General features: G+C 39.8%; 1 pseudogene; it reads right to left on the bottom strand.

The window, feature by feature from the left end:
* Positions 1 to 5,446: 5,446 nt before the first annotated feature.
* LOC137751436 (signal recognition particle 9 kDa protein-like) lies at positions 5,447 to 5,706 on the bottom strand (annotated as a pseudogene).
* Between the last annotated feature and the right edge of the window lie 12,012 nt (positions 5,707 to 17,718).

Raw genomic sequence — 17,718 nt, 5'->3', positions numbered from 1 at the left:
AATTACATCTGCAATGACCCTATTTCCAAATAAGGTTACATCCTGAGGTCCTGGGGTTAGGACTTCAGCATATGAATTTAGGGGGACACAATTCCGTCCATGAGGATGCATTTGTATTCTTTTAAGCCACTTTGTTTGTGGTAACTTGTTACACTGCAGTAGATAACTAACACAATTGTAAAGTAAAAAGAAAATGAAATGCCAGTAAGAGTGTGAAGAAATATCAATGGTTTCCTGCTGTGAACCCTTCACTTCAAAACAATCATGGAGGAAGTTCAGTATGTCTCACTAGTTCAGATGAAACATCGTCTAAAGATATGAAATGTTTATATACTTCATTCCTTCATAGGAAGTAGGAATTACATTTTGCTATTATAGCATATATACACAACATAAAGCCACAGCATTAGATAATCTTGTTCTCAAACACCCCCCAAAGTTGTCATTTTTAGTTTTTCTTTAAATTGTTATTTGTACTTTTTTCCATTCAAACAAATGAGAGGTGCTAAAATGTAAGAAACAAGTGTTGAAGATAAAATCAGAAAGTGTCGTATATTTTTGTCAATTTTTAAAGCCTGTCATTATTGGTATATTTTTAATATGTGGAATGCAGTGTTGGGACACTGCATAGTTGCAGAGTTTCGATCAATTCATGGAAAAATGTGTGAGCTACTGAAGCTCAGCCTTCCCACCGTGAACTTGTATCCCCATGAAAGGATGTCAATCCCTTCCAACAATCGGAGCGTCCGGACATATTCCTAAAGCAGCCCGCCGTTTTCAGAATCTTCTGATTTCATTAAATTAATCATTAATGTCCATAAACTTTGTCCTGAAATATCTACTTACATATGTCCATCTCTGGGCCAGACCGGATGTGGTCTTGAGTTTTGATGTGACTCTTTGGGACACGGTTGAAACCTACACACACACTGAACTAAACTTTCCTTTTTTCAGCACTCACCATCAAGCCCGATTTAATTTGGTTTCTACTGGTTTAATTTTAAACAGCAAATTGCTGCACTTTAAAAAGCTCTGCAAAATTTTCTGTGCTATTTTTCACTATAAAGAAATGTGAATTTTTTAAAAAATCCTAAAATGCATACACCCAATTGTTTTGGGGAAAAATGTTTTTTAAACTCACTTGGAATTACCTCGCAAAAGAGTTTGCAAACATAATCTCGTAAGTTCTGATTCACTCAACAGCCTTGTTTGAATGGCAGTTGTGGGTTACGAACAAGAATATATTTATAACTGTGGCATTATGCAAAAGTTATTTATGAACTAAGTAAGTCAGTTATCTTGTTCTCTAAAGTTTATTCCAAAACTAAGAGCCACATTTGAGCTTACTCTGTGTAGGGCATTCTTGCAAAGTGCTTTACTTGCATTAACTCCTTTAATACTCTCAACAGCTCCATGAAATAGATTATATTATCCTCCTCATTTACAAATGAGAGGACAGAGTCAAAAAAGTTTAAATGGCTTCTCCAATATAATATATTTTAAATGTGGAAGACAGGATACAAACCCAGACCGTCTGATTCCTGACATCATAGTCTTAAACTCAGAAGATAACAAAGAACTGGTTATTTAAAAATAATGATTTGGCCTCTTTGATTTCATTCATTCATTCATTTAAATATTTATTGAGTGTGTAGGGGAAAATCTTTTTCTTTCTTTTCTTCTAGGTTCTTTGGCTGGCCTGTAAATTAACGTAAGACAGGTTAACAGGAACAAATTTAATTTTGTATGTATGGGAGCCTCAAAGATATGGGGCTCAAAAAAGTGACCAAAGCAGGCAGCTTTTATACTTAGACAAAGAAACAATAAATTTATGAAGAATTGGCAAAACAGAGGGGTTTGGGCTTGGGGAGCAAATTCATAAAGAATTCCCAGGGTCTGTTTGTACAGCCTCTGGGCGCTGAGTTCCCTGCCTCTGGTGATAAGGTTGCCTTGCTCCCTCCTGGTACCGGGAGAGCATCTTCACATGAGAGGTTTATCTCCTGCTTTCAGGGGGACGAAGGAGAGTCAGAGTGCCCTTCTTGCACTGGCTGTTTCTCAAGTAGCTTTAATTCAAAATAATCGATATGCCAAAGGGCATATTTGGGGGCGGCCTGCCCTGAACCCCATCAAGTGTGTGTCGTGCAGACGCTGTGTGATGTGGTGAGGATACACTTAGGTAGATCAGAGCCCTCCTCTTCCGCACCTTCTTGGCCCACAGCGGGTGGTGGGGCAGGTGTGAGTAGAAGGTGCTGAGGAGGTGTGATGAACTTCCACCTGGCCCAGCCTTGGCGGTTCAGGAAAGGCTCCCTAGAGAAGGTGACCTGACACCCGTGGCACTTGTACTCAGGTGAGATCAAATGAAGCTGGAGTCAGATCATGGCTGTGAATGGTGCATCTGAGAGAAGTGAGGATGGCAAGGTAAACAGGTGTGTACGGGGAGGGCTTTGACCCAGGAAGGCCCTGGGGCTCCATCCACAGAGCGACGGCTGGGGGTCAGCGAGGCTGCGCCGGGGGGATGGGGGGAGGTACCCAGGCTCACGCAAGGCATCCTCTTCCCAAAGATGAGCCCGGTGCTGTGTCTCCATCCACACCTCCTACTGGTGTCTTGAAACACTCTGTCTGCTGTATCTCGTGCCCCTCGCGTCATACGTAGACCTGATATTTGACAACACTTTTGAGGCAATCTGAATTCAATTCATCTCTTTTTTATCTCCCACTCTAGACCCATTCATTCATTCATCCATTCATTCATTCATTCATTCATTCAGTTAACAGATAACAGTACCATTATTCCCACATTGCACAAGCCAGAGATCTAGGCGTTAATCTTGTTATTTCTATTATCCTCATTCTGTGCTGTGGTGTAGTGGTTAAGAGGTTGGACTTTTGAGTCAGTCTGACTGGATTCAAATCCTGGCTCTTCTATTAAAAAGCTGTACTACTTTGGAGAAGGTAATGTAACCCCTCTGTGCTTTAGTTTTCTCAAGTTAACAATACGGTTAATAATGTGCAACACAATGTATTGTAAAGTTTCTAATTGAAGTTTCATATTAAGCCTAAGAACAGAGTTTGAACACTTGTGTGGGTGTGTGTGTGTGTATGTATGTATATATACATGCACACATACAGATGTATACATATGTATATATGTATATAAGATATATATGCATGTATATATGACCGAAGCATCTACCAAATTAACATACTGTTTAAATTCAGATGTTGTGTATGTAAAAGCCAAACAGTCAGCAATCAAGGATGCTTTGCCTCTTCAGTAATAATTAGGGATAAATGCCAAGGTAAATTAAAAAAGTAGATGTCAGGAATAAAACATTTCAGCTGTCACATTAAGTGAGCTGGTCCTACAGGGTTGCTAGCCTGCGTTCCCCGCCACAGAAGGACCCCCAGCGCTCATTCTGTGACAGGACAGCGCTGGGTGCTGTGCAGGGTGCTCCCCTGTGTGCCTGTCACCTGACAGAGGCCACTCTTTGCTGTGGCTTTTATGTAAATGACCTTCATATTCTATTGGTGCTTTGAAATAAATTCTCAAGTTCTATCTTTCTAAAAAATACACGAAAGAAAATAGATAATGAGAGATGGCCGGCAGCACCTTTTCTCTGTATTTTTTTCCTTTTTATGTGAGGATTAGAAGGGGGGTTATTTGGCTTCACTGGAAATGCTGTGTTTACCCACGGGCCAACTCTTCAAAATCAGGAACCACGCCTCATTCATTTTTATTTCCCCTGCAGTGCTTAGTCTAATACCTCAACTTAGAAAGTTCTACATAAATATTTATTGACAAAAATTATATACTGTTCAGAAATAGAAAAACTGAGTTTCATTACATGATTGAAACTTATTTTTTAGCTGTATTCTTCTGCTTTTCATTTCTGTTCCTTTTTTCCCTCACCCAGATCTGCAAATATTTATGGTTTATTGATTGTTGATAAGACAGTAGGTTGAGGTAACAGTGTAAAAGTCGGTACCTGTAGATCCGTTAGTATATATACACATATATGTATGTCGTTATTTTTCAAATTCTTTATTTTTCCTAACAAAAAATATTTTAATGTAGGAATCAACATGTGAACATTGTATTTAGGTGGTAAAATTCAGGTTACAAATAAAATATAAATATCAAATAATATCATACTTTTGGTTTAATGGAGAACAGCTCTGACAGTCATGCTTACCACGTTGGTTAAGTAATGAGAGAAATGGGTTGAGGTGTCATAGAGGTATGCAAAAATTTAACAGTTCAAATAATCCTGAGCCCTTCTGAGAAAATGTAGATGGCAAATATGTGGCAAATATTTCTGTAATATGGTGGTTTCAATCCATTAGTGAGCGTTCTGTTCGTGCATTTAAAGTAATGGCAGATGTTTCTGAGCACTGAAAATTAGATTCAAAGTAAGTCTTTGCTCAACAGGTTAATGATACTATGAATCCCTTATATTTAAAAGTATAGTTTATGGAATCCCCCCCAAAAAAATGGTTCTGAAGAACCTAGGGGCAGGACAGGAATAAAGACGCAGACATAGAGAATGGGCTTGAGGACACGGGGAGGGGGAAGGGCAAGCTGGGACGAAGTGAGAGAGTGGCATGGACATATATACACTACCAAATGTAAAATAGATAGCTAGTGGGAAGCAGCCGCATAGCACAGGCAGATCAGCTCGGTGCTTTGTGACCACCTAGAGGGGTGGGATAGGGAGGGCGGGAGGGAGAGGCAAGAGGGAGGAGATATGGGGATATATGTCCATGTGTAGCTGATTCACTTTGTTATAAAGCAGAAACTAGCACACCATCGTAAAGCAATTACACTCCAATAAAGATGTTAAAAAAAACAACAAAAAACCCCAAAAATATATAGTTTAAATTTGCAAAGTTTAAGGTAAAGCATACTTGTTTTCAGTTATTTTTAGATATAACTGAGACTACACTACCGTATATAATCAGCTATACTGCTGTGCCCAGTTAATTCCATTCACCGTATTTTATATTTGCTGGTCATCAACAGCACAAAATTTATGCTCCAAAAGAAATATATCAATCCAGCAAAATGGTTACATTAAATTTTCTTTTAAAGACAGATTAACTAAATTTAAGGAAGAATTGGCTTTTCTTGATATCTCATTTTCAAATTACTGATGCAGACTTACCAGAGAGTAATGATTTATTTTGCCTAACATCAAACAACCTGCAAAAAGTTTCCAAGATATAGGCATTCCTTGTTCCATTTCCAAAAATAAATAAAGGCTTTCTAACTGAAAGCATTTACATTCTTAGCTCTCTAAATAAACATTAAAAAACAAAGTACAAAAAAATGATCTCTTGGCTTCTGAATAGCCCACTTAGTTACATAAAGTATTTTCTGTCCCAACACTTTCTCAAATTCAAAAGATATTTACTTCCTAAGAACAAGACAGTCTTCATTTCAAACCATTCACTCCGTTTCCATGGCAACACTGCGGGATTCCTTGGCCACCATAAGTCGCACTAGTTGACTGTGGAATTTCTCAATCTTCTTTACATCTTGAGCTTGGTCAGCTCTCTACACCAACCAAACTAAATCATCTGTTACTTTAATACACAAACTCCCATCAGAATGCCTATATTTGAGAACCACACGTGCCTTCATAGGGTCTGCGAGGCAGAGTTTCTCTGCTGCGCGACTGAACTCCCCCGGGTCTGGTACTGCGGCATCGTGGGCCCGCGGCAGAAGAGCAGAGTCAGATTCTTTAGGAAAACATGAAACTCAGCTTATTGTTTGCAAGAAAGGGAATCATGTTTATCAAGTTAAGTTGTTTTTTTCGTTTGTTTGGTCGTGCTGCGCAGCATGAGGGATCTTAGTTCCCTGAACCGGTTTTGAACCCGGGTCCACGGCAGTGAAAGCACCCGGTCCTAACCACTGGACCGCCAGGGAATTCCCAAGTTAAGTTGATTTTAATTCATGTATAAGGTATTGCAAGAAAGGCTTAATTTGCGACCAACATGGAATATTTTTGAAGTCTTAGAAAATTGAGAAATGTCCACCTTACTCCTTTGAAATCTCTCAGGACCTCTCTTGTGACACCTAGATGCTGGCTTATAGTTACTTCTCTACAAAGTGTCTCCCCACCATCTCCTCGGAAGCTTCTGAAAACAGGAGCAGTGGCTTGTGCCTGGATGTATCCATTTCACCGAGTAAACACTCAACAGATCCCGGAGTAATTAAATTCCCCAAAGGATGTTGCAGTCCCAGCCCCCCAGCTGAGGCAGACAGAAGGCACACTCTGTAGGAACTTTGTCCTTCACATCCTGGAGCCTTCCTTTCCATACACTATTCATGAGTTAAAATCCATTTGATCTAATCAATATCATTACTTTTTCTTACAAACTCTATGCTAAGTTTCATGTTTTCAATAAGAATTTGAAATATAGCAGCATCCATAATGCCCATCCTTTCCCCCCAATAATCTCCCTAACTGGTATCCATGTCTGTCTTCTCTCCTTCCACCTTGTCTAAAACACACATCCGATCAGGCTTCACATGACCCTCAGCTCTCCATGGGTGGAGCAGTCTGTGTAGTGGTGAGGGGCTTCAGAAATTTTTAAAATCCTGGTTTGCATCTCAGCTGTGTCAGTTAACAGCAATATAATATGGACATGCTGACAACTTTCTAAGCTGCAGTATCTCATCTGGAAACAGGGCTATGTGAAGTGTCTCAGTGCTGGAAGGTGGATCTAGGGACACAGCCAGGTCCCCAGCACTTAGACTACAGCCTGGGGTAGAGCAGACACCATGACATGGTCCCCAAAGTGGATGGAGAACTTTAGTCCCCTTCATGTAGCTTCCCTGACGCCCCTTTCCGCCCCCAGGCAGAGGTCATTGCCTCCTTCTTTGTCCTCCTGGAACAAATGCTTCATCCCCTGCTTGCTTTTCTGGGAGAAGGCGAGCCGCCTGCTGGAAGCGCCCGCATATCTGTCTCAGCAGAACTCCTGGCATGTGGCAGTGCCCAGCGCATCCTTGTTGGGTGGGAGCCCCTCTTGCACATTCGGTCGTGCCTGCATCAGCCGCTCCCCACCTTCCTGCACTCAGTGCTTTTAGTCTTGGTTATACCTTTATACGATTATCCAGACTTCTTTGTGCTTAAATCCTCTTTGATGAGACACCGCGGATTTACAGGAGAGAGCGCTAAGAAAACGAAAGTGTCACATTATTTTACTTAAAATTACCTGTTTTTATTGATATTATCCATGTCAATACTTGTAAACTGGAATCGATTTTCACCCAGTGCCATAGTAAAAGCTGTGATTCATGGTGCCTGTAATTCACAGTGTCTTAAGGGACTGAGTTTATCTAGTGGCTAAGAGGCTGGCCTTGGTAGCTTCGGCTCCTTTTCAGTGCTTCCCTTTTCTAAATGCCCTCTCTGATGTCAGCTCTGTAACATGTCCCTGATTCACAAATTGTTTTACAAGCTCATAGGACGTGGTGTTTCTGGTAAGCCATTCTTTACTAAGCAATAGATGACATATATCAAGCAGAGCAAAGCAGAGCCATTTTGAAAGTTACAATGGCTTCTTCACAAGGAACACCTTTTAACAAAATTTGGACAAAAACTGAAAACTTGAGGCACAGATAACATGTCAACTAAATCCAATCTATATAAAATTTTTTTAAACAATACATCATAATCGTAGATGGATGGAACTTTCATTTCAATTTCCCTCTGTCTCTTGAGAACGTCAGTTAAGCTCTAAGAAACGTATCTTAAACTCAACCCAAGACTTTTATTTCCTTTTATTATCAACAATACTGAGCTATTTTGCATGTGGTACAAGATTAGATTTTTGTTAGTCGTGGTGTCCTTCATTTAGTTCTTGCCATGAATTTATAATAGAGCAGGCGTCTTTCCCACCTGGTGCTACATAATATGTAATATTTAATTTGTCATCGCTCTTTCACTGTGTGAAGTGAAATGAGCAATTCATTGAGATCTGAATGATATGTCAAATATGCATGTAATACTACATGACGTTCCCTTTATTCCACAATAAATACTTCGTTATCATTTTAAATAAACTATGTGAAGCAGGTGTGACTCTGGATTATCTTCTCACATGGCATTTAATTTTAATTTCTAATCCCAGTCACATATTTTTCTTTCTGTGATCGCACAAAGCAGCAATCACAATGCCTTGTATGTTCCAAATGCCTAGGGAATATTAGTTGATTTTCTTTTTATCCTCATGCCACTTCCATTTTTCAGCATTTCATTTACTTCTTGTATAAACGGGCAGCAAGATAACTTGAATGTGGATGAAGATGGTAGGAATGCAAGGCCTCTGGCAAAAGCAAAATTTGCTCAGGATTTCAGCAAATTTGCAGCAGAAATTCAAAAAACTGTTAAAGCTCTCAAAGAGCAAGTTTGTTTTTTCCCTAAGTACCATGCCTTGTCGTATAGATCGGAATAACTAAACTTTAAAGAAACCTGTCCAATAACTCTCCGGAGACACAGCACAATAGCAGAATAATAATCACATATAGGGGATATTTCCTTGTAATAAGGAGTTGAATTAGTTCAAAAATCCTCATGTGCAAATGGCTTCACTAAAGAATTGTACTAAATGTTTAAGGAAAAATTAACACTAATTTCCCAGAAATAGCAGAGGAAAGAATGCTTCTCAATTCATTTTTGAAGGTAGTATTTACTCTGTTACCAAAACCAGACAAAGAGAGCACAAAGAAAGAAAACCACTAGCCAATATTCCTCCTGAAAATGGATGCAAAAACCCTTAACATAATATTAACAAATAGCATATAGCAATATATCAAAAGAATAATATAGCGTAATTAAGAGGGTTTAGCCCAGGAATTCAAGGCTTGTTTAATATTCAAAAATCATCAATGTAATCCACTGTATTAACAGGTTAAAGGGTGAACAGTCAAATGCTTTCACCCAAATATTGCAAACAAAGTAAGTATGTCCATTTTCACCAGTCTTATTAAACACGGTGCTGGAAGTTCTTGCCAGTGCAATAAGGCAAGGAAAGGAAAAGGTCTATAGACTGAAAAGGAAAACAAAGCTATTTTCAGATGATACAGTTACTTCTGTAGAGAATCACAAGGAACCTACCAAACAACTTCTAGACATAGTAAGCAAGTTCACCAAAGTCACAGGATACAAGATACACAAGATAAGTAAACAAAAATGAATTGTATTTCTGTATCCTGGCAGTGAACGCATGGAGGATGGGGAAAGGAAAGTATGGTCCAGCATGTTCTGACTCCCCCCCAGACATCTTTTTACTCTCAAGATGTTGTAACTTAGCCCAAAACAACACTTCATCATGTACTATGTCTCATATTTATGGCTCACAGAAGATTCTCAGACTGTCTCCCTTCTTTAAAAAGTTTCTTTGTCAGTTCTTTAACATTTGAAAAGATTTTGTTCCTCAAAGTGCCTGAAGTTTACAACGAGTATGTTGCTGTCGTTCGTTTATTTTCATTTTCTCTACTTTTCCTCTTGAGGACAGAAGTTACCACCTGAATTTCTTTTCCATGTTTTAGAACTAGTTCTATTCTTTTAAATTTTTTTGGAATTTACTCAACTTGACTAATGTTATTTCATTTCCCCAGTATTTTTAGAAGTAAAAGTTGTGTTTTTTTTTTTTTTTTTTTTTTTGTCTTAGTCTTCTAGGCTATAATCACAGATATTTCTAGAGATTTTTGAGATTTTCATTCTTCACACCCTGGATCCACTTAGGCAATGGATAATTCAATCTACACCTACTCATGGTAAAATCCTACCCTTCCTGCCTCCATCATAATTTTTAATTTACCCCATCATCCCCTCCATTCTCACTGATCACATAGAGCCAAGGAGTGGTCTTTTTAGCTCATTGGTGTTTAGCTGGCACATACTTGGTACTTAATATTCTATTGGGTAATGAATAAATTAATGAAAAATGAATGCCACTTCCCAAGCATAGGCACTGTAATACTAACTGACCTCAAAGGTAATTTCGTAATGCTGTCCTGCTTCAATCGCATGTGGTAAAAGACTTTACAGAATCAAATTGGTTTGTTTTTTTTTTTACATCAAGACTTTTTGCTTCCTCAATGAAGTCCAATTTCGTGGATGTTCATGGCTCTTTAAAAGGTAGACCTAAGCCATCTTTTATAAGTGTTTCACATATTTTATGTTCTATTCACACTGAAATACTCATTGTTTCCCCTCCCTTCTTTTTAAGTTTATTCACACATTTTCCCTGTAGCTGAAATGCTCTAGACCCTCCACCCACATGCCTGCATGCATAAATCCTCCTGTAGCCAAATGCCACCTATATTCAAGGCCTGGCCAAGTACCAATTAAATCATAAATTCTCCCCTGGTTACTCCCTTTCCCACTCCATTTTTCTAAGAATAATTGTTTTTGCTTGAACTCCCATTGTGTGTGTCCTCCTATAGCATGCAACATCTGGGCTTCTATCACATTTATTTTTGTACAAATTCTCTCTCCCTACCCGACTGCAGATACCTTAATAATAGAAACCCAGGATTGTTTATCCTTACAATGTCCTCTAGACAGAGCTGACAAATAGTAGGTGCTCAACAACTATTTAAAAATAAATCATCACTTTGATGATCCTCAAGACATCCAGTCTGGTCAATGGTTTGTCTCAGATGTTTTCTTGGGCACAGTAATTTCTGTTACATATAAACAACCTTGGTCAAGTATTAGAAATTAGTTTATAATTTCCAACCAAAAAACAGAGTTTGGAAGAATCTGAAAGGAATGCTCACCGGAGGATGGGAACATACTGATGCATGGGTAGAGTGTGAGACGCTAGAAAGGTCGTTTGAGAGTATGGGCTCTAGCCTTAGTGACTCATGTACTAGTAAGCTAGGGCTCCCATCGTGCACACCACAGTCTGGGCTGCTTAAACAACAGAAATGTACTTTCTCATAGTTCTGGAGGCTGGAAGCCCAGGGTCAAGGTGTTGATAGGGTTGAGTTTTTCTGAGGTGTGTCCTTGGCTTGCAGATGACTGTCTTCTCTCTGTATCTTCACATGGTCTTTCCACTGTGGGTGTCTGTGTCCTAATCTCCGCTTCTTGTAAGGACACCAGTCCTATTGGATTAGGCACCATCTCTGTGACCACATTTTAACTTAATTACTTCTTTAAGGCCCTTAACTCCAAATACAGTCTCATGCCGAGGTGCTGGGGGTTGAGACTTCAACACATGGGTTTTGGGAGGACACACGTCAGCTTGTAACAATGCAGCTGCCACCTTCACCCATCACAGGACTCTTGGACTTGGCCTCTTCTTTTGTAAAACTATTCTTTTCATCATTTCTAAAATCTGTCTCAACTAAACATTTTTAATTTCTCCTTGGATTATTACTCCATGGATTATTACGTAAGAGTAGCCATCATTTATGCACCTATGAGAAGTGGAGCTTTGGTATCATCTCCCCCAGAGCCAGCCAAGCGCTTCTGTCACTAATGGCTCTGCTGACGCCTTCTTCCTTCCTCACCTGAGCCCAGGGGCATTGCCCTGCCAGTTTCTCTGCTTTCTGTCCCAGCTCTCACAAGGCTGCCCCTCACATTTCCATGTAGTGATCACTGGAATTTCCCCCATGGTCTAGACACTAGCTTAAATATCTAAGTTAATTTATACAACTGGTAAGGTCCTGATTTTCTCTGCTGCCCACTCCCCAGCCTTAGGGCCCACCAGCACCCCACTGTGCCTTTACCCTCCACCGCAGCTTACGTTACTGAAATACTCACCTGCTCTGGGTCCCCATGGTTTGGCCAAAACTCGTTTCCATTTGTCTGAAGTGCCTTTTCCCTGCTTGTTCTCCTGAAGGGCTTCGTCTTTGTTCCACTTACAGCTCAAGTGCTTTTCCCCCTGTGAGCCCCCCATGCCCTGAGGCAGCATTGGGAGTGGCTAGTCTTCTGTTCCTCGCGGACATCTGTAGACCCTCATTATCCAACTGGCTTATAGCTGTGGTTTACTGGTCTGTCTCCTACCAAATTTCAGCTCCTTGAGACCCTGCAGTGTCTGCTTTATCTGTGAAACTTAATAAATACTTGTTAAAAGAATGCTGTTTGTGATAACCTCGGTACAAAAAATAAACAGTTGGCTAGTTGAATTCGTATTTGTGCTCCCTGAGAAGATTTTTCCAAAGAGGTCATTTTATTCATTTGATCTTTAATTTACTTTATAAATTCACTGTTTCAGATATTAGATCCATATTCAATATTTTGCCGCACACAAGCAGCTGTTTCTTAGCTTAGACACTGGATGATTCAGATTCATTACGTTTTGGGTAAAAATGCAGAGACATTGTGTTGGCTTTGAAGTGTCTTTTGCCTACTGGGTGTGTGCCTACAAAACAGAGCACTTCGTCAGACCGTGTTATTTATCGGCTCTGTTGCTGCTATTTCCATTTCCGTTTTCCTTTCCTTCTCCTCTTTAGATAAACAAGCTCGAGGCAGGACTTGGGCGGCAGGATGCGTGGGTGATGGGAGATTCAGAGGGAGGAAGGAGACTGAGCTTCCTGGGTCTGCGAGGGGTGTGCCAGCGCCAGTGGAGAAATACCCGAACAACTCAAAAAGAGAAAAAAAAAGTTGTTTTGGTGAACAGATTCTAGGCATATTCGTAAGGTCAGGGTAGTGGTGTGAGACTTTGAGGTTTCTGATTTTCCATATAAATACGGCTACTCTCTCTGCGTACTTGACCGATGCTACATGCTTTTCACATTCTCACCAACAAATGAGAGGTCTGTGTTCTGGAAGCTTACGGAACGAAGTCCAAGGTCACACACGTAAACTGAGGCAGAGCTGGGGCTGGAACTCATCTCCTGGTTCTCTGGGCAGGCTCACTGCAAACACCGCCTGAAAGCCCTGGGTGAACGACCCAATTCTACGTGAAAATAGAAGGTGTTGTCACGGTATCATCCACCTGATGATGCCTTTTGTATAAAGACAAAAGCTCTGTGTTTATTTAGTGGCTTTTTACATCTACCCCCGCCCGTGGATCCCACACCCCACGCCACGCGGTTTGGGAGGTGACACGTTATAGGCCAGCGCTTCTAGCCACGTTCTTCACGCTGCCAATGTGTAGAGAGGAAGAATTCATAGGAACTAATGTAAGAATGAACTCATCCCGTGGGTAACTTTCATTGTATTGAGACAGTCAGCCTATCAGATTATGTATTATAAACAACTTTTTTAAAGTAATTTCACCAGAATTTACCCCACGGGGATAATTTTTGGATGTTGCCTTTCAGAGTGGCCAGGTCACCCGTTGAGGTGGGGGGGGATTTGCCCCCCGGCTCCATGTCTCAGCCCTGAATTGGTGAAGGGAACCCGCTATCTGGTTTGCAGAGACCCTGGGATGCCCGCTGATTTCCCAGAGAAACGCGGGCAGTGTCACTTGCCCCTGAACCCTGGGCGGGGATTTCTACTATTTAACCTGTAGTCACACATTTGACATGGAAACCGCTGATTTAAGAGCAAGTGAGTTCATTTAAGCCTTCAACACACTGAAGATCTTTTCTCTTTTCATTTTCTAACACTCCTTGAAATAATGCACAATTAAAGGCTGTAACGTGCATAGGGACTCTTCTAGCTTAAGAAATATTTCTTGTTGTAACCTATCAGCTTCCTATACCATAAGTGCAAATAAAAAGAATGCCATGTCATATTTTTTAGAACTCTGAGTGTTGCAGAAAATCTCTCATTGCAAAATCCAGAGAGATTTGATCATTTCCAATACGTGACACTGTTCTGATCATAATAAATCTGGGGCCCCCTCTCTGACGGGGCGGTACACACCAAGAAGACGAAACCACTCTGGGGCTCACTCTTTCCCTGATTTCCTTTGATCAAGAAAAGCCAAGTTTTTAACTGGGCGGTATGATTGTGGGAAAAGGGAGAAAACAGCTCCTTTCCTTTCCTGTAGGGGCGCTGTCATCTCTGTCCTAGCCCCCTGTGCACAAATGGCCTCGGGCACGAGGAACCACACGCCTGCAGTTGGAGGGTGTAGACACTGTGGTTTGGGACTGAAAACAGCATTTATCCGACAGTCAGTCTAACATGCGTGTCAGGCAAGGAACAGTGTCTGAGAAGATGTGTCTCAATGCGACTTGTTTATCTCCTAGATTGAACATTACAGGGCAGAGGGAGGGCCGACTGTTTGGTGCTCTGGTAAGGATCTTTTGTTTTTAGTTTGTGAGACGATGTTAACACAGACTTACTGGACGGCAATTTCTGCAAATGTCCCTTGACCAACGTCAGGTATAATACATTTTTATTTTCAAATGAAATATCATCCATCAGTAAGTTAAGTTTGTGAATAGCTCACCCAGAAATCCCGCCTTCCACTTCAGGAGGGATGTGCACCAGAACAGCCATGTTTAGTTGACTGTCCTCAACACTGATTGGCCTGATGGAGTTCGTCAAAAACAATGTAAAATCTACTTGTTCCTCATGAATATACAAAATGAGTGATGATGTACTATGTATAAATAGTGCTAAAATCTGTAGTTTAAATATAACTCCGTAGGCTGTATTTTTATCCCTTGTGTCAGATAATTTGCTGACTTTTGTTTGAAGCATCAGAAATGAATTGATGCTTAAATTTGCATTTCAAACATAAACTAAGAGAGAGAAAATATATAATTTCTCCCAAATTTATGAAGCTCATTTTCTGTTCTATTAATATACTTTGTAAAACAAATGAAGAGAATTTCTTTAAACTAATTATTAGTCAAAATGGTTCAACTCTAAGACTAAGCACATGTATATAAAACAATGTATATATAAATACATATATATTTATTATCTAAATAACAAATACTGTATACATTTATATATAATATGTATAATATATGTAGACAAAAGTTAAAATATCTTCTCTTATACCTTGTACCTAAATATTGTTGTACATTTAGAATTTTTACATGTGAGAAAGATCCAATGAAAAAACTTTTAAATTATATTTTTATCTTTGGAAGGGAAATATACTATCTAATTATTTATTCTTCATTCATCCAGCCATCCATCATTCATATTTTTGTCAACGAAGTCTTGAGACTACTCTTAATTCCATGTACATGAATATATCCTAAAATATGAGGAATAAATGAAGATCATTTAAGGAAGGATCTCTGATTCAACACTTAAAATAAATTGCCTTGTGTATTCCTATCTCTATATATCACATTATTTAATGAAAAGCAATTGCTAACTAAAAATACATACACGGCATGTGCAGGCTGAGAGGGCCTAGAATGAGAATGTTTGCTCTTTGACTTATTGAGAATTACTAGTGAATTTTGAATGGGTGGAGATTCCAGTTGTTCAGATTTTAAAGGAAAATACCGTGTCAGACACACAGCTGAATAAAGGCTCCATAAGCCGATCTAAGTTTCCCACATGAAGTAGTTACACTACTTTGGGAGCACAGGAACTAAGTTTAGTTAGAAGAAAACTTGGATTTTTGGAGACTCAGAAGCCTCTAAAAAGTAGAAAGAATCAAGCAATCTGTTTAGGGAGAAGCATGCAAAGCACACAAGATAATTTGCTGGCAGGACGTGCTTGAGATGGGAAGCAAATGCATAGACGCTGTTTGCTCCCCACCCTGCCACCAAAAAAAAAAAAAAAAAAAGGAAGGAGGAAAGGAAAACAACTGATAAGGGTAAAGCACCTAAGCTAGGTGTATGAGTAACTATGACAACAACAGTTAGGAAACAGGCGGGACCCACACAGAATATTGGGTCTGGAGAACGTTCCAGTTGGGTTGAAGACCCTTTGAAGAAGTGGAGTCCAGTTCCCACGGCTGTTGGGCTGTAGACACCCCAGGCCAAGACGTGAATGAAAACCTTTGGCCTTGCCAATAAAGATATCACAAACCGTGTGACGAAACAGTTCATCACAGAACAGGGTCACGGCAAACTCGAGGATGTGAGCTGATGGAAACTTCTGAAAGAGAATGAACGACTCCACCTTTAGAGGTTTAAAGAAAGAAGAGAAGGACTAGAGCTGTGGTAAAATAGGATCCAGCAAATTTAAGAGAGTCAGGTTTGGAAAGAAACAAATATGATGTCTAAGAATGAAAATACAACAATCAAAATAAATACCAGTTAGCTTAACCAGAAGATTTAGGCAATGTTTAAGAGAATTTTTAACTGTAATATAGATGTAAGGGAATTGTGCAGAATGCAACGTGGTATGACAGAGTTAGAAAATGTTAAACAGGTTTTACAAGGTAACAATAATAATAACTAATTTTGGACTACTCTTAAATGGGATAAAACTAAAGAATTAAAGAATATGACATAACAATGTGAGAGGCATTGAGAGTTGAAGAATTCTAAAGTTCTTATATTTTTTGTAAAGTGTATAGAGGTATTGATTAACAGTATATTCTAAATTGAGCATGCATTCAAAAATTTAAGTGTAATGACTGGAATAATAGAAATGTATGATTTTCATTCAGAAAAGCATGATCAATTCCAAAGAAGGCAGGAAAGGAGAAATAAAGAACTCTATTACAACTGCCCTTGAAAAATAATACAAAGCGAATATGGTCATTTAGTAGTGAAGAAAAAACAATTCATCAGAAATGTACAGCAATCCTGCACCTGTATACACATAAAACATCATAATGTTCACATTAAAAACTGCCAGATTCACAGGGTGAAATTTACAAATCTATAATTCTTCCTTCTTCAGATTTGCATTCACTTCTCTCAGAAACTGGCATATATCAAGCAGACAAAAGTTAGTCAAGATTTGAGCAATACTGGTGGGGAGAGGGGTACGCTTAAGTACAGTTCCCTAATTGCTAACTGTCTTGGAATCACCTGTTTGTGGAGGTATTACTGCTATTGTGAATGACAAGGAACTTGAAATGGTATCTTTAAAAATCAGAGGAGAGAGAATGAATGATGGCCAAGCTGTGAGTGCCTGGTTTTTTTTGTGTGTGTTTTTTTTTAATTTTACTTATTTATTTATTTATTTTTGGCTGTGTTGGGTCTTCGTTTCTGTGCGAGGGCTTTCTCTAGTTGTGGTGAGCGGGGGCCACTCTTCATCGCGGTGCGCGGGCCTCTCACTATCATGGCCTCTCTTGTTGGGAGCACAGGCTCCAGACGCGCAGGCTCAGCAGTTGTGGCTCACGGGCCCAGTTGCTCCGCGGCATGTGGGATCTTCCCAGACCAGGGCTCGAACCCGTGTCCCCTGCATTGGCAGGCAGACTCTCAACAACTGCACCACCAGGGAAGCCCTGAGTGCCTGTTTTATACCTTGTGTATACAGTCATGGCCTAATGTCGTGGAACCAGTAGGTTAAAAGTCTTAGAAAAATAGCCAATGCTGCTTCTTAGAGTCTCCCAGCCTCAAGTTGTCTCAAATGTTAAACAACACCGAAAGTAGCACTTTCAGGTGCCTGTACTGGTCTTACGAGTATAGATGCAAAAATCCTCAAGCAGATTCTAGCAAATACAATCCAGTAACATATATAAAATATCATATATCACAGCCAAGTGGGACTTATCCCAAGAATGCAAGTTTGGTCTAACATCTGAAAATCACTTAGTGTAATACACTGTATAAATAGGATAAAAGACCAAAAAATACAATCACCTCAACATATGCAGAAATAGCATTTGGCAAAATCCAACACCACTTCAGGATAAAAAACCCTCAACAGACTAGGACTAGAA

This window comes from Eschrichtius robustus, chromosome 17 (genome assembly GCF_028021215.1).
Source record: "Eschrichtius robustus isolate mEscRob2 chromosome 17, mEscRob2.pri, whole genome shotgun sequence".
Classification (NCBI taxonomy): domain Eukaryota; kingdom Metazoa; phylum Chordata; class Mammalia; order Artiodactyla; family Eschrichtiidae; genus Eschrichtius; species Eschrichtius robustus.
Note: the sequence above shows the minus strand (reverse complement) of the source record. Positions and strands in the feature narration are given on the sequence as shown.